This window comes from Lichenostomus cassidix, chromosome 7 (genome assembly GCF_008360975.1).
Source record: "Lichenostomus cassidix isolate B80296 chromosome 7, HeHo_3.0, whole genome shotgun sequence".
NCBI classification, from domain to species: domain Eukaryota; kingdom Metazoa; phylum Chordata; class Aves; order Passeriformes; family Meliphagidae; genus Lichenostomus; species Lichenostomus cassidix.
In genome coordinates this window covers 7,252,458-7,271,044 of record NC_139488.1, presented here as the reverse complement: position 1 = coordinate 7,271,044, position 18,587 = coordinate 7,252,458, and positions in this window count along the sequence as shown.

Genomic DNA, 18,587 nt, shown 5'->3' with positions numbered 1-18,587 from the left:
TGGGAAAAACTTTCTGCGATAACCAACATGCTAAAACAAGCTCTCATGTTTTGAGAACAGATTGTTGTTCATCACCCTTTGCAGAAAAGCAACAGAAAATTCTCGGATTCTGGTAACTTCTACTTAAAAACTACCAACAAGGTAGAAATTTCAGCTGTCCTGCCTTCTAACAGAGTGAATACAGAGGCTCTCTATGAACTAGGAGTCAGCCACCTTTAAAGGTTGCTTTGAAATTCAGACCTGCTGGACATCTTTAGCTTAATATCCAAGCTTGAGATTGTTGCCCCTCTGAACTTCCACGTAAGTGATTGCACTTTGAAGGGGTTTGTTAGGAAATGTCTCAAAGCTCCTGCCCACACCATCCCCACTTTCCCCTCCATCCTCCTGGCATACTGCATCTCTGAACACAGTGTGACACGAGCTCAGTTCTTAGGCCACAGTCCTGTCATAGTGTGTCTATAACTGGGAATTTTTAAGCTGGTTTTGAGGGAAAATCAGTAGTCTTGGCTATGTTTTGTTAGGCTTCAAATACTAATTTACTGAAAAACAGTGGAAATACTTCCTTAAAGGGTGATGAAGGGTACAGTTAAACATTTCTGTGCACATTGAAAAGTGTGGATATGAGGTCACCAATGTGTAAAACACCATCTGCAGTGTATCACATCTGTGCTTAATTTACACAATGAACTTCACCTCAGATGTGAAATAAATGTCTTCCATGCAGCCACTGATATGGAAGATTGTGCTGGAGAGCAGATTTATCTGCTTTTCCAAAGGCTGTGAATAGCAAGGAGGTATGGGCCACAGAGCAGCCTGTCCAGTGCCTATTCAACGTCAGGAAGGCTTACTGTGGCTTCTAATGTGAGGATCTTTCAACTCCAAACTGTTACTTCTGTGTGAACCAGAAAATTCATGTGGTGCTCTTTACCTCAGGGTTACTTGTTAGAAAACTGCTGTTGTTTCTGTGCTTAGAAAGAAAAGCTCATGTTTTTCAGCACAGATATTGCAAATGTAATTATGCTGATACTTGTAATTGGGGAGTTTCATTTCCTTGAAGTTCTTCTCTTTCCTGTGTCCTTGTGAAAACAGAAATACAATTAGGAACTTAAATCGCTGTCTATCGGCTATCTATGGAAAGTTGGCACATTCCTCACATGATCTCTATTTTTGCCTTGAAAAGACCTAATGTACTCTTTCACCCTGCATGTGGTCTAGAATGACCCTCTACCTCTTGTTTGCACTCTTTCAGAGGAGTCACTCTTTTTTTCTTAGAGAGCCTTAAAATTTAAAACTAAAACAGGCAAACTTAAAGTCAAGTTAAAATTCATAAATATATGTGTAATATTAATTTCAAGTAACTTCAGATTCTAGGATAAGAAGGGATTCTCAAATGAAATTTTGATTAAAAATTGGTTTTGTAGAAATGGTATTTTGGGCCAAAAGTCATTTTCACATGATGCAGACACTGGCCAGAAAGGCAGGGATGGCTGACAGCAACTGTGGAATGGCTGAGTGTTGCCAAGAGGCTCTGAGCAGAAAGATGTTGCAAAGATGTTCAGATACTTGGAGAGTTGAGTGGTGAAAACTGAGCCAGAACAGGATAAAATCCAGTGAGGTATGTAAACATCTAGTCTGTCTGTATATAGAGCTGCAAGCATTAATTTGCTTACCTGTGATCTAAAGTTGGTCAGGCATTTTTTCTGCCTTTTGGTGAATGAAAGGTATTTTCCAATCAATTAATTTTACTACAGCATCAGAAATGCAATTTTTTTATGTCCTGGAAATACTTGTGCCTCTACAAACAGGGAATGTGGGTTTCTCAGATGAGTTTGGTGGTTCTCTTTGGTGAGGACCTACATGTGTTCAAGAGAAAATGGGTTATGCTAGATCAGCTTTGGCTCTTTAGTACCAAAACCACAATATGCACACCATGCATATTGGTGCAACCTCATCTAAGCATATATGTACCATCAAACTGTACGAGTGCAAAAGAATTTGATATTTGAGAGGGGAAGTTTCTTCAAAAAGGAAACCTTTGCTGTAAATAGTCTATTTTAATAGATCAAAACCCGAGTTTGGTGCATTCTGATTCTAGCAATAATCATGCTCTATGATTTGCCCCTGGGAGCAAGAAAATTCATTGTGCTCATGACATGTAAAAATATACAAGAAATAATACTTCTGAGGTTTCACATCCTTTCATAATGTAATCAGAAGACCCAGGAGTAGATGTCTGAGCAATGATAGGAGTGCAGTGGAGTCATATGTTTCCCATGGAAATCATTTGTGACTTCCCTCTCTTTACTGCCACACATCTTCAAAGCACAAAACCAGCTTGTATTTTGAGCAGAACAATTATTTGCTTTACATCAAAGTTTTATGTAACTCCTAATTCAAACTGGATTTCAAAGGAGAGAAGTTAGGGGAGGTCTCTGTAACACATGGGTGGCGATGTGTTTTCCTCTCTTGGTACACTTTCTATTGATAGATCTTGACATATTTTGCAAACATTAATAATTCAGCTACTTGCCAGAAAGAAAATATAGTTTGCTGTTTCAGAAGAAGAATCATTGCCAATGCCTTCTACTTTTGCAGAGGCTTGTAAAAGCAGTCATCTTCTCACCTTAACTGCTGTGTGATTGCAGTGTAATTGTGATCTGATAGATCTCCAAGTGTTTCAGTTGAAGTATCTGGGGGATCTTGTCCTACACAGTATAAATTTTACCTCTCAAGATCGTATCCTTTTTGCTGTTTGTGTTGTTCCTGTGGGTCAGTTTAAAAAAAACAGGTCTGTTGTCTTATATGTAGGGAATTAAACTGCTCTCTGAACAGGTTGCTTGCCATCACAGTTGTGATGCAACTAGAATACTTGGAAAATTAATTAAAAGCAGAAATGGAATTACTCATACTAAAAAAAATTGATATTTTTACTATAATGCTTTTTCAACAGAGACAACTGTTGAACAAAGATAACCCAAATTTTTTTTTATCCACATGTTAGACAATTTTTTTCTTCCTCAAAAGCATAGCTCAGTGTTAACTAGTAAAAATGGGGACTGTAATATTTTTTTTATTTGTGCTGATTGGATCACAGAACACCTCGAAGCCTTGTCTGTGATCACGTAGTGTAACTGTGTACAGTTTTTCACCATGGTAATGTGGTCCTCCTGTACTGTGGGACTCTTATTTCTGTCAGTAAAATTGCTGGTTCTGCAGATTATTTGCAGAAAGCTGGTTGTGAACATTTTGCTTTTGACATTCATGCTCAGTCCAAAACTCTTGTGAACTCACTGTTGTTTCTGTTTGCTGGAAAGGCTAAAATGGCTTCAGTTCTGTAATGAATTTGCACTAAACTACCCATTTGAGGGATTATATCTATAGTTCTTTCTAGAAGTTGTATGCCTCCCTAGGACCAGAGGTGGGTGCAGTTGGTTTCCAGTATCACATTTGTTTCATAACCGTTCATTAAAGGGCTCTTTAGACTTGATGTTTTTTTAAATGGGATTAATCCTGTTTATGTCCAAGAACAAAACTGAGGTAAATGTTTTCTTTTATACTCTAGTTTCTTGTGGTCAGGAGCTGAGGTAGCAGAAGTAGTTTGCTTTCAAGGCTGCTGTTGCACTGTTAACAGCCAGAGTAGGGATGTCAGCTCCTGCAGATGAATAAGTGTGTCTTCCTGCCTGTGTGACTGAGATGGGCAAAGGCTCCTCTCAGAACAGGGGAATCGCTTTCCTCAGCCCCAAACTCCATCTCAGATAAAATCCCAGTCAGGACCAACAAATAAATATTTCTTTGTAGTGTCAACCTCGTTGTTACTCAGTGCTGTTAACATTTCTATTTTATATTTTTACTTTAAACTACCCTGTTTTCTGTTTCTGCTTGCACACTCTTGATTCTTTAGCAGGATGAATTTCTTTCCAGGCTGAGAGAGGCATTTTGGGAAGAGAAATAAAAATGGAGTGTCTAAGGAGTACAGTTTAAACACTGCGTTTTCTTCTGCTGTCTTGAATTACCTTAGACATCTCTGCCTGCCTCAGACTGGCTTTTTTGTTCAGACTTAAAGACTTCCTGGAGTCAAATCCAAGGGGAATAACATAAATATTTCATTAATCCCATTGTATAGTCCAGTTCTCCCGTGTGTCAGCTCCTCAGTGGCTCTATCTGAGAGCTAATTTCCATTGTAAGGGACAGAAAAACTTGAAAATTTAAACTCTTTCTAGCAACCAGAGCCTAGTGTAAGCCATCATTCCATTATTCTCCTTCAGTGGTGGACAGGGTGAATTTTTCTTTTCTTTTTTTTTTTTTTTTTTCCTTTCTCCTTCACCATGGGTTTTGGATCAGGCTGGCTGCGTGGTGTTGCTGAGGGCAGAAGAGCTGCTTCCCCACCCAGCCCTATGAACTACATGTCAATTCATGAAGGAAGCCAGCTCTGGAGAGCTGGAGGAAGGAAATACTTTTCCTGTTTTGTATTGGCCCCAGAGACTCTAAAGCTGCTTTTGTGATTAATCTAACCAAGTGCAGTTTGGGAGATGTGTATGCTGTTAATCTCTGAATGTCTTTCCTCTTTGGAATTCAAATATGGTATAAAATCTTTGGTACAGGTATATTTTTTAAAAATTAAAAAATAGTATTTTTTTCTTCAGTCATACAGTTACCACAGATCACAAATTGAAGATAAAAACACTCCGTAAAAGGTTCACTTCATGCTTTCTCTCAGTTATTTTACAGGATTTTTTTTTCAAAAAGTAGATTTTATCCTGGACAGAGGTTGCCCCTATACACAGCTTCTGCAGGATGAGGCTACACAGCACAAGGTGTGCTTTGTAGGGAGTAAACTATTAAGGATTGTCAATGTTTCTTGTTGTGGTCTTTCCTGTGGCTCCAGAGTCCTTTGAGGGAATATATTCCAGTAAAACAAAATCCATTCCTTATTTTATCTACCAGATGGTTCATTCTTTAGCAAACTAATTAAAATAAATAAGCGAGGTATGAAAACTTAATGGAAAAACAAAAAAAACCACCCCATGTTAAAACTGGACAGGGGAGCACTAAAATGAAGCCTGCGATTACTCAATAGTTGTTTTGTTTTTTGTGGTTAGTCAAACTGTCCTTTCCCTGCACAAGTGAGGATTGCTAAGCATGAAAGATCCCCTTTTGTAAGCGATCCAAGCCACAGCTTATCTGCTGTGTCAGCTTTCTCCCAGCTTTAGGTACTGCTAGCAGCAGAGAAGTGCTCTGACTTGTGACTCGTTCAATGACCACGGGTAATGGTTAAGGAATCAAAATGACCCTCAAATCATATGATTTTGACCTGGAGAATGTTATTGGAATTAAGGCAAAGTTTGGCATGTTTTTCAGTTTTTGTTTACTAGAAGGCAAGATATTGCACATGGCCAAATATGAATTTAAAAACCACGTGTGGGAAGTTAAAACCTAGAAAAGATTAAATGAAACTGCTTCGGTATACTGTCCACAGCAATATTATTGCAATCATGCAATATCAGCATTCTCAATAGTGCAGATAGTTATGGATCATGATTTTATCTTTAATCTTTTGGATATATATCCTCAGAACAGTCTAATTTTAATGATAATTTGAATCTGGCACTGTTTGTATACTGAGTCTGATTATAAGTTGGGATTGGTTTAGTTTCTCCAGAAAGGAAAGCAAACCCTATATATTTAAACATGATTGGTGTGCTTGGAGGCACTGCTGCTCCTACAAGCACTGGTGTCTCCAGCTGGATATGCAGTAAGAGGCCTTTGTCACCCAGTACAAGATCTCCTTAATCCTTTACATACATACAGAACAGCTTTTTTTCTCACATTTCTTAGAAGTCTGTAGGTTTAACAGCTTTTCAACTATATGATACACAGAGCAAGTTTCTCATCAGGATCTTTAACTTTTCCAGCAGACAAGCCTCAAATTGTGCAGTAATGCCGATGGTTTCCCAAATGATCCCAAGAAACAAGCCTTAAATCAGTTCCTGACACAAGCTCAGGCTTTTCAAAGCGTTGGTTGTGAGTTTTTTTGGTTTTTTTTTCCAGTTGGTCACAACTACATGATTCATAGATTCCTTGACTGCTGAAATATTGCAGCTTGTGCCAGCTTCCGTAAGGATGCAGAAAGTGTATATTGAATTACACATGATTTCAGTGCCCTGGAGGATGAGTCCTCATCCTTTTGGTGGCAGCCTCACTTTCAGGTTTCTGGATTTGTGGTATCATTTCTCTCTTAGAATTAAATGGTTTGAGCTTCCCATGGCCTTTACAAGCCTTAGGAGCTACTGCAGCAGACAGCAGTCCATGCTGTGTTAGGTAATGTGTGTGTTACGTGGAGGGATATGAGGTAATCTGTACCTGTCATGACTCTGAGAAAGGGTTCATTCCATGTGCAGGGAGATAGAGAAGTATATATGTCATGGAAAATGTGAAAAAGAATCTATAGATATGCATTGGCATTCCAAAGCCGTAATTTTTTAAGCCACTCAACCTTAGCAAATACAAAGTACAACTATAATTATGTGCCTGATTACCTTGAATTGTTGTTATGTACTACAGGCCTGAACCAAGGAAGATCATGACATTGTTTGCTCAGCTGAGACTTTTGCTCAGCAGAAGGGCTCTATCTGCCCAACTTCTCCGTCTGATTGACGTCATGGGCTTCAGTGGGGTTTGTTTGCACTCTTAAATGTGGCTGTGTGCACAAGCAGCTGAACTGCTGTCCAAGTAAGCCTTTCTTTTGGTACATCTAGGAGCTCAGCTCTTTGGGGAGATAAAGAATGTCATCCAGTCTTGTACACCAGTGGCATGTGCCTAATCTTTTGGAGCCCCTTCACCTTATGTGGTATTGGAAAACCAGAAGCTGATTGAGAGCCTGCGGTGCCTAGTTCTTTCACATGAAATTTCTGTCTCCTCTCCCACCCTCATTTCCACTTTCTGAAAGGATCTAGAAGTCTTTGATTTTTGCAAATGCATACGCAAGTAATTCCTAATACATCTGAATTGTCCCAGTAAATTGAATTGGACTAACTTTATGTGCTTGAACTCATGTGGAAGGGCTAGGTCTTCTTGTTTGTAACTTTAGTGCTGTTAAATTCTGAACAGAGAGAGACTGAGAAAAATGTAGCTCTTATTTGGACTGGTAAAAATCAACACACTAGAACTGCATCTAGTATTGTAGGAACAACTCTGGCAAAGTGAAGAGTTTCTATGACAAGATTTGCATAATTAACAGTGTCCCTTGGTCTGCTGCTTGACGTTCCCTGCACCTACAGCTTTATGTAGCTACAGTCAGGGCTTCATTGGAGGGGAAATACTTACTTAGTGCACTAAACTACCATTAGTGCAAGCTAGATTTGACTAGAATTGCTTCCTATTATCCTTTCAGCTAGTACTATCTGCCCCAGTGTTTTAGAACAATTAAACTAAGCCAAAAAAAAATCTTCTGTGTATATAATCTGGTTCTGATTACCTACTTTATTTTCTAAATAGCAGTGGAACTTATTCAGCGAATCAGTGTACAGTCCACAAATGTGGTATTAATTAGTGAGGTACATGTTTTGGACTTGTCTGCCACCAGCTCAGTGGTTTCTGAGTATGTTGGTGCATTGCAGAGAGCTCCTGATTTCTCTGGCTAGCTCCCAGCTGGGAGTTGATATTAACCTACAGACAGGGCAAAATAGTGAAGGAAATAAATTCTTTGCTATGGAACAGCACCCTGTATTGTATTTATGGATTGCTCAAAGGATCATTTTACATTAATTATGATTTCTGTAGAAAAATGTCAGAAGTCAGTGGCTCGAGTGTTATAGGAATATGAATTAATTACACTCCTGAAAGTTAATGTAAATAAATAGCAGTTTTCTAGTAACTTCTTTTGTCTATGATGATTATAAAGGTAGATAAATTAAAAACCAAATAGTCCCAAAAGTTGCATTTCCTCTTTCAAAATAACCAGTTGCTCTCAGAGGGCAACAATATACACCATTGAAAGAGTTTAATGGAACAAGTGGTTAGTAAAATCTGTCCAAGCACTGATATCTGGCATCACAGGAATGATGCTTGATAAAGGAAGAAATTCTTGTCTTGTTTTATGGAATATGCCATTGACATGTCAAATTCCTTTAAAGAGGTACTACACATGTCTAAAATGTGTTCTTCCTTTCCATCTTTTCAATTCCACTGGTTGAGCACAGCCATGGGGCTGTGTTATATCAGTGATGGGTGCTGTGTTTCCTTCCCAGCCATTCTGGGGCTCCAGCCAGTGTCTCCAGACTTGCCCTAAGCTGTCAGAGGGGATTTGCCATGGTGCAAATCCCAACATCTGCTCACACACCCATGGGATGTGTCAGTGCATTTGCGAGAGGTGGAGTAATGGAATAAGCCACAGACCCACCTGCCAGGTTACTGCTACAGTATTTCCCTTCTCTTGAAAGAGCAGAAGTGTAACACAACTGTGTTCTCTGGAAACTAGAGGCTGAAGGCAGATTTACAGTCAAGAAAACCTCTCAGAGTATTTAACTCATGCTTCTTTCATTTCTATCCATTATACACAGCTGTGGTATGCCCTGCACTCCTTGCTTCCAGATACAGTTGTAGCAAAAGAGTACATAAAAAATTCAATTAGTTAATTTCTAATGGTCTACAAATATTTGAAGGATGCTGTGAACTTTCCAAACTATTTTTTGAGGTTACTCATTACTTCAATCAATTAATGTTTGTTTAAATGCAAACACAGCTGTTTTGTATGGTTGTTTGGTTTTTACCCCAGTCATGAGGGACTCACAAACTGAGCAAACGAAACACTTTGGGTTAACAAACCCTATTTCTCCAAAGCCCATAATCTCAAATGATAAATATTATTGCTCTCTGAATTGGGGGCATGAGGGTGGATGGCAAATTGGCTTGGGTTTTGGTTGTTTTTTTTCTGATGTTGTTGCCTTTTGGTATGTGATCCTCAAAGCCATAAAATTCATAGAAATGAGCTTCCACTAATAGCTTTTAAGATGGATTTTGCCTCCATCAACGTGCCAAGAAAAGAGACACATCTGTTTTTAGTGTCATATCTGTGCCACATCTGGAATATATATTTGGCCTAACAAACCCCAACAAACCTGGTGTTGACTCTCATTTCTGCTTGTGCCAGTGACCACACACAAACCCCTCTTTGCCCCACATGATGTGTGTGCTCTATTTGAACATCAGACACCCCCCTGCATTACAAGGCAGCCTTCACCTAGTCAAAAGATGCAATGATAACCTTTTCCCTCAAAAAACTTGGACCAGCGTCACATTTGCTGGTATCTTTCAAACCCTTTGATCTGCAATATGAACACTGTAGCCCTGTTTCCCTATTGTTTTACAGAAAATAGCCCCAGAAATTTTCCCTTTTATTTTGAATCTCTCCCAATAACACCTTCCTATAGGACACTTCAGCATTTCTCAATTGTTCATTTTTCCAAAGATTTCTAATATTTTAATTTTCCTTCCCATAAGCAGATATTTCCTTCATTTACGCTAATTTTTCTTTTATGAACAGGAAAACCTAACCTTTTTGTGGGCAAGCAATAAATACAGGATTAGCAAACTTGCATAATGGGTTGATTCACATTTCATTCTTTGCAGTGTGATCTCATTAATGAATAGTCAAGTTGAATTTGGAAAATGAATACAGGATAAAAAAAAGCTGCTTTGTACCTCTCAGATTCTGGTTAAGAAATAATTAATGTTGACTGGATCTAATAAAAAGGCAGACTTTTCAATTTATCATTTTGAATTGAATGTTTGCTGTGGAATTCCTTATTCATCTTATTTCTTGAGAAATAGCAACACCTAAAGATCCCAAGATCATTTCCTTGGAACCCTGCTGATTTCATTCTTACTAAATTCTATAGATCTGAGCTTGTAGTTATGAAACTTAAAGGAAAATGACAATTAAAGTGATTATTTCAGTAAAACATTAGGAAAATTAATGTAATCCCTATTGTTAAGTGGACAGATTTTTTTTCTGATGGAGAAAAAAAGTTATAACAAATAATTCATTAAAAGTTTTCGTTTTTTGAGTTCTGTTAAGCAGTTTGTATTTTAAACTTTATTTTAATGAGAGCCACATTTGCGTTAGTGGAGAAATGTGTGGAAATTAAAACAGAAACAAAGCAGTTTCCACATGCTATTCATATCTTCCTTTGGAGACCCTTTACTTGTCTCAAAAGTTTGATTTTTTTTGTAAGAAAAAAATTTTATAGGTGTTAGGCTCTAGGTTCTGCCAATTTGGAGCAAAATCAAAGCTTTAGAGTCAAACCCAGAGTCCAGCCTAATCTGTTGTTTTCTATAGTGTGATCTGCTGTGTTGCACATGTAGAGTTTTTAGGTCATCTCTGACTGAACACCTTTTCTCTAATTACTGTAATAAAACGATTATGAAATTTTAGTAATCTTTGAAGTCCATTTGATGTGCTTGCAGGAAACCTCCTTTTTGTTTTTTCCTAATTCTTGTTATTTAGAGCAGTGACCTAGGCTGAATTTGTTAGATTTCATTTTTTGGAATATATTTTAAGTCAAGAGGCCAGCGGGGTCTTCATGTGAGATTCTTGTCTGTGTGGATTTGTGCAGGATCATCTGGATCCTTTGCCATCCCTGGTAGTGCAGGTGGCCCAGTGTTTGAGTAGAGACAAAAGGTACAGCAGGTGCCTCTCCCACTTGGCATGATTGCCTAGGAGGGAGTTGTACAAAAGGAGAAAATTGATTTCTACGTCAGTTCCGTGAGAAAAATGAAACTTCCTGCAATTTCCCTGTGTGTGTCTCCCTCACCCCCACTCCCCTTCCAAATAACTTTTGAACCCTCTGGTCAGTTTTGGCCCTGTTGGATTGGGAGGTGATACTGCAGGAAGTTAATTGAGATGAGCAGTTGCTAAGAGGAGAGAGTCCATGAACATCTTGATGAAGAGGAGTCTGTGGCTCGGCACCAGGAAAATACGGAAAAGAGATGTGAATGCTCCAGGTAGATGAAAAGCAGCCATTGGAGATGCAACAATACCCAAACCCACAAAATTATGGGAAAAACTTTCTGGTTTTCTTTCTCCAAAAGTTTGAAGGAATGTTCCTCTTGAGTCTGTTCCCCTTTGCTGTTCGTTTGCTTGCCGACGCTACTCTTGCAATCCAAGTGGTACCTGTGACTCTCTGCAGATTCGTTCCTTCTGGAGTAACGAAGAGCTAAGCATGCTTAAAGTTTATCTCTGGATGCAGGATTTCCATATGATACATCACATAGCTGTATTTACTCTGAAAAACTACTTAAGAACATTTGAATTTTTTTTAATTGTAAAAAGGAAGCTCTCTTTTTTTGACATGCTTGTGTTTGAACTCGTATCCATCTCTAAGATGAGGTCTCAAGCATGGTTGTGTTATATTTATCTATCTATCTAGAGATCTTTGCAGCATTTCTACAGGGTCTACTGAATTGTTTTACATGAACTGTGCAAGTGGCTTGATTTATTTATAAGCTGAGAAGGGCAGCTGGAAACCTCCGCTATTTGTATATTCCCAAACCATCTTTAATTGTTTTGTAAGTATTCTACTTACATTGCATTATTCCAAGTCAAAATGTTTTTGGAACATTCTTTGCTGGTTATATGGAAAGCTGCTATTTATGGCTTCCGGGTGATTTGCAGTGATGGGCATTCAGGGTGGTTTTCTGGCTTCACCTAAACCTGTTGATTTAGAAGTGGGTTTTTATTTTGCAAGTGATGTGAGTTTTTCTTTCCACTTAATCCCTGAGATCAGCTAGTAGATTTCATAGAAAAGGAAAGATAAACTGTCACTGTATCCTGAGCCTACTCACAAGAATTTGCTGTCCAGAAATAACATACTGTACAGACAGATGGAGCAAGCACTATGAAAATTTTCCTTTCCTACAGATGTGATAGTTCTCAGAAATCCAGCTTTGGTTTGTGCTACGCCAAGTGAAAAAGGGCTCTTTTCAGGATGGGATATTTCAGGGTTTAAATAGTCTCTTTGTACTAAGAGCACATGCACTGCTTTTTACTTGTTTGTATTTTTGGTACTTTCCTTCTTTGAAGTGTTGGGGGAATGGAGCAATCTGCAGCTCACATGAAAAATCAGGAGGCTAAAGTGATGTGCCCTGGGACTTGTACTTCATTGTCTTTGCAGCCGTGATCCCAACAGTCCATGTGCTCCTGGTCGGTCACAGCCCAAGGTGTGAAACCCACTCTGATACTTCTTCTGAGACAGGATTTAGTTGTCTTTCATTCCGAGAACTCATCTATACATAATTTTAATGAATTATGAATTTCTTGCTATGTTGAGCTTCATTTTCAAATGGGAAAAGGAAGAGGTGTCCCTGCTTTCCCTGTATTTCTTCCTTGGAAGAGCTAGGACTGGAAATAAGAGAGGAGCAGGGCCAAGGAAACTCAAAGCACTGAGGAAACATAACCTGAACAAAAGCTTTCATTGCAGAAGTGTCTGCCTTTGGTGGAAATTATATATTGCTTGTGAGTAACAAACCTAACAGGAGTGCCAAGTTACTTCATTATTTGTAAAGCCAGTGATTAAAATGAAAGAGATAACATCTCAGACAATGTTGGAGAGTTTGTTTGTTGGCTTGTTTCACTGGTTTGAGGAAGAACTGAAAACTCCTTTGGTCACTAAGGGAAATCAAATAGCTAAGATATTTGAAGCTTTGATCGCAGTCTTGAATCTAAAAATATAATAAACTAAGTAGCATTGCAAATAAACATAACTTGAGGCATCAATAACAGTAACTGATAACCAGCTTTATGGCTGGGATAATTTAGCTATTTTAAAATAAAGGACCTAGCAGTATAAGAGCCATTTTAAAAAACTGGCAAAAGCCCTTGCTTTTCTGGGCATACCTTCTACCTATTCCTTTGTTGCTGCTCTTATGAAGTAATTAGATGAGTTAATGACTGCAGTGTGTGTTCTTGAATGATAAGCCTAATTCTTAGTCACACAGCTGCATCTGGAAAGGTCAACAGAGGACAAAGGTCATGGCTCCAACAATCATACTTCCTTATGTGTTAAAAACCTCATAATTCTTTAAGAGTTTTCATTTTAGAAGCTAACAGAATAATCACCCTCAGCCGTTTAGTTCCATCAGATTAAAGTATTTTCTTTGAACTGCTGGCCACTGCTTTATTTGTTTATTTACCTATTATTTTGGGAGAGGAGGAAGAGGGTGTAAGGGGAAACCAGGAATTGCTCCATGAGAGCTGAACTGTCTCAGGTATCATACCAAACAAACAGCTCCTGGGAATGTTCTAGGTGTGGCTGCAGCCCTCCTAGCACAAGGGACAGGCTCTGGGACAAACAAGAGAGGTTTGGGTGTATAACATTAAAACTTCCCATCCTGAGCATAGAAAAACCTCTTGAAGAAAAGTCCTGCCCTGTTCTCAGTGGAACTGCAGTTCTGTGAACATCTTAAGCTATTTTTTCATGTATTATCTAGTTTCATCATAAGCAGATCTTTTTTCCCCCAGGCAGTTCCCCACAAAGGCAATGGCAGCTTGTGTTGGCACAGGAGATGCAGAAGTGGGCAGCAGATGTTAGCTGGAAGGTGGGAACACTTCTTTCCATGGTGGCCACTTACATGTTCAAAGCATTTGAAAAAGCCACAGCCTTGGGAACTGCTGATATGCAGGTTCCAGAGCTGTGTGGTAACTTTCCTTACAGCCACATTATGGTATTTACATAAAGGGTTTCATTCTCTGTATTACCAAGAATATTAACAAGAAATTCTTTGTAAGAAGCTTGGGCTACATTCACTTTCAAACCACACTTAAAACTCAGAACACTGCTTACAGCAGTATTTTAAGATTTAGTACTTTACCTTGTTGTTAGCAATGTGACTTTGTGACCCTGGACTAAAGTCAAAGGGTGATTTCTGAAGAGTAGGGATTTCATCCTGAGTTGGCTTTACAGTACAAACACAAATATTATTAATTTCTACTCTCTGATAATGATTTCATCTTGTGAAGATACTCTCTTATGACAAGCTCTCCCCTTTGTTAGTGAAGTAGTTAAAATGCAGAGCTGTTCAGAGTATTATTTAAATGTCTTTTGCAACCATAGAGAGTGACCTTGCTGCTCTGGCTAAATTCCAGATTACATCATTACAACTCACTGCTTAACTCCTCAAGGAAATGCTGTGCAGAGGCCATAGCTAAGTCTGCACTGTTCAGTCTAAACTGGGATATCCACAGAAAACAGGATTCTGCACGGGGAAAGGTGTTTGCTGTGAAACCACAGCAGATTTTAGCTGAGGTATAAACTGCTGCCTTTTCCTGTGCCATCACCAGAAAGACTCAGATAATAAAGGTAATCAGCAAGGAGTACAAGCCAGAACAGAGAAAGAACAGGCTTTAGCACTATCCAGAAAGGTATTAAATGACCCTGACAAGTTTTGCCCTTGAAATTATAAATTAGTCAGAACAAAATTTGACCTGTAAGCAATTAGCCCAAAGAAGGGCAGCAAGATAATTCTGGTGCCACTAAGGGCCCAGGGAAAAGCAAAAAAAAAAGGTAAAAGGGAGGGTATTTAAAGAAAATAGAGTAGCATGCTTTCATTTTTTCCTAAAGATTGTTATCAAAGAATGGAATTGAAATTTTGCAGGAAAGGAAGATTGCTTTTACTAGGAAAAACTGTCTGTGAGAATAGGTAAGCACTGAACAGATTCCATACCACACTTTTATCAGAGGTTTGAAAAATCTAATACCTATCAAGAATAAATATACCTCAGTTACTCTGCTTTGGGGTAGAAGGTCTGTTCAGGTTTCTCTGAGTTATATTTGAAGTTGTTGTTTTCCTATGTCCTATTCTCTGTTGGTTCTAATTCTGGCTGTTAGCAAATGCTTTAGAAGGCTCACTGCAGACTGGGATTTGGCAGATTTGAGATATCTAAAAAAGCCTCCCCAAGGCTAGACAGACAAATGATTGTTAGGCTCAAATACAAAGATCCAGGTGATCCTAAGACATGAGGCACAATTTGCAGGTTTTTTTTCCCCTGTTCTTGAACCCAAAACCCCCACGACAACTACTGTTTAGTAATACCAGCCCGTTTCTTATAGCTTTCCTGCCAAGTCTGCCCACCAAGGACAGGGCATGTGTTGGAGCTGCTGTTAACTAATCAGTTTGGGCCTCACAAAATACCAATGCACAGCAGGAATTTTCAGTCTCTGTGGAACTACACTTGACTGAAACAAGTGGGTTAAAATTACTGAGCACTTCTGCATTTAGAACAGCAGCTGAACAGTCTCAGGGAATAGCCCCTCAGTCAAAACCCATTGTCATGATATATTCCATAAGGCCTTGCTTTTATCTATTTATTTTTTGTAATGCTTGCCATAGCTGCTGGAATTTCAGGCCCTCATGTTTATCCAGCCACTTGTCTGAGTGGAAAATTTGGGAAGTAAACAAGTCCCCTTCTAGGCACCTGCCACCATTGTGTGGTCTGTCCCTCAGCCTAAATAAAGCCATGACTGCTTCTGTGAGAATTGCTGTCCTGCAGTGATGTTCAAAGCACTGAAAGGTATTGAACGCTGACCTCTACACATTGCAAAGGCATTTTCTTACCTGTTGTATTTATCATGTAACTGGAATAATGAGATTAAGGTCAATCTCCTCCTCTGTGGTCTTTTGTGTCAAATCTTTCTAATAAAGAATAATAAAATCTTTATAAACTAGCCTTTAGAAGGAAAAAGCAGAAGCCAAAAAATCAAATAAGATTTGACTTTGGGCATCACAGTAAATACAGAGACTGTTCATGGCTACTGAGATATACAAGATTAAAAAAAAAAAAAGTAAAAATATTGAGGAACAGCACAAAACTTTTAAAACTAAAGCATTCCAAAGCAGCTACAGACAGACCAGTAGCAGCCCTCCTTCTGTGTTCTTCCTTGTTGTAATTGCAGTATCATTCAGAAAACATTGTCTAAAAGGTTGGATAGAATGTGCCAACTAAATGTAGTAAAACTGTAACCAGAGATGTATTTCCTTCTTGAGCAGGAAAAAACACACACTCAGAGCTACAAAGTGAGGGCTCTCTTTGTTTTGCAGTATATTCAGTCTGCTGTGCAAAGCAAAACAGTTAGTAAAGAGAAATGGTTAAGTCTAAAAGCTGTATTTTGATGAAGATTGCTAACGCAATGCACTACTGCTTGAACACAAAACTAAACTACACCTTCAAATGCTGACTTGCACGTGAGTTGTCTCTTGCTCATACTGGGGTGGCTTCCAGGAAAGCACTTGACTTTCACAAGAACATGTGAATTTAAAAAAAAGCCCACATGAAGAGAGAGTAAGGTTTCCTCCTTTAAAGCTACACTTAAAATGTTGCTGACACCGGAACACCACCGGGCTTTGTCGCAGCACTTTTGCAACAACATGTGTAAAGATCTCTGCTCAACTCACACTTGTTTCTCACAGAGCTGAAGTCTGATGTTATTTAAGAAAAAACTCACAAACCTTTCAGTGTGTCTTTTCTAGTATAGTGCATATTTTGAAGTGGGGGAATCTATTTACTTGTATTTTTATTTTCTTGTGTTTTCTATTTCTTAAAGTTTCTGAGTGTTCAAAACCTATCATTTGTCAGTTACAGTCTTAACTCATTTTCCCTATTTGTTCTGTTGAAACGTTTCATTTAGCAAGAAATCCACTGGGTCCAAGGTTCTGAAAGGGTCGTATCAGTTTGAGATCTGCAGATAAGAGGGATGGAAATAAAAATTGCGTAACATTCGGGGAGCTGTGATTTTTTGCTTCAGCCAAATATACCATGAGGTTATCTAAATAGCTGCCATACAAAGGGAAAAAATGCAAAAGCAGAAAACTGGCCATAGTTGTGACAGGGTTAGTGTGTTTTCCTTCTCCCCCTGTTAGTTTGTGTTAGAAATAAAATATACATGAATTTACAGGCAAACTAACTTTGAAAAACTTTTACATGTCTTAAAACATTATTTTTCTGCTTAACTATGGCCTAAATAAGAAAGCAAAGAAATTCTCAGTAATGGTAGTCCTAGGTTTAAGTGATCTGTGACAGAAAAGCATGTGTCTCACAGTCATAAGTAATGATAGTCTGAAGAGCTGTGGTACCTGACTTCATTGCATGAGAAGATGCAGGAGCCCTTTGCTGCCATGGCACTAAGTTAACCCAAGCTGATTTAGTCTGAAACTGTAGCAATCAACTATTTGTTCAATTAACATTAATGTCTGGTCAGATGGAAATATAAAGAGTGTGCAATGAACTATCATCACTTAATTCAAATTGCATGGCATGCATTCCAAGGCTCCTTACAGAAAGCAATGTCTTTTGAATTATCTTTATATCCCCACATTCATGTTTTGACATCCATGACAGTGAACTTAGAGAATAAAAAGGTAAATTTTCTATAGTAACAAGTTTCAAACTAATTTTTGGCATTGATTCAGCCAGCATTCAGATCTAGTGGTAGACTTATTTTTAACAGTTCATTTCAGTGCCTGTCTCTATGGCAGGGTTTCCATTTTTCAGGGATTAAGATTCCCCCCATGCCCTCACCACAGCACATCAAGGGCCAGCACTGCTCACTAGAAGCAAACAGTGCATTTGTGCTAAGATGGGAGAAGTAAACCTGCCAGCAAAATAATTGAGGTGCTTTCCTTGATGCCTAAGAATTAATTTCAATCTTTCCTATACATGGGTTGAAGTGACAGATTTTTTCTGTTGTAGAACACATTCTCCCAAAACCAGTGCTGCCATTAATTGCCTACCAATATATTGTGTTAAAAAAGGAGAGGGAGGAAGGGATCCGCCACTTTGTTTTAAAGGCAAAGTAGGGAGAACTCAGGTTTCACTGACAAGAGTTGAACTGTTCTTGTTTCCAGCATTTTTAATCTGAGTAGTTAATGCAAAATATTGTTTCTTCAGCGCTTTTAGTGACCTATGCCACTTGTATCTGCTTGCCTTCATACTGGAGAATTATATTATATAGGAGATTATATTCACATTTAGGCCCTCTAATTCACCACTTCAAACTAATTCTACACTCTCCTGTGTAGAGTTGAATGATATACAGGAACTCCAGGTGATGCATTAAAGGACTACTAAAGTGGCTGTCAGGTCAACTGATACCTGGAATATTGGTATTTGGAAAGGTTTCACTGGGCTCTGATACACTGAGTACCCTCTGCCCAAGAATCTCCATCCCTGTGAACACCAGCAAACAATCTCTGTATTCTCAAATCAGGCATGTGTATAGTTAAACCACTTCTCATCTGTCTCAATACCTGGAGAAGACCTTCTGGGGAGGAGACTTGTTACTTACCTGTATACAGCACCAAGAACCACCCTGATTTCCCCTGCCACACCTTGAACTAAGCTGTTCAGTGCCAACTGAAGGCATTTGCTGCTGCTGCTGCTGCTTTGGCAGCACTAACCCAGCCTCACTGAGGAAGGATTTTCAGCAGCTGAGCTGTCGCTTTGCTAACTGATCACAAGTCAGATAATCAACTCAGTTTTGCTATTAGCTTTTTAAATATACTTGCAAGGGGGGGGGGGGAAGCCCCCAAACCAGGTT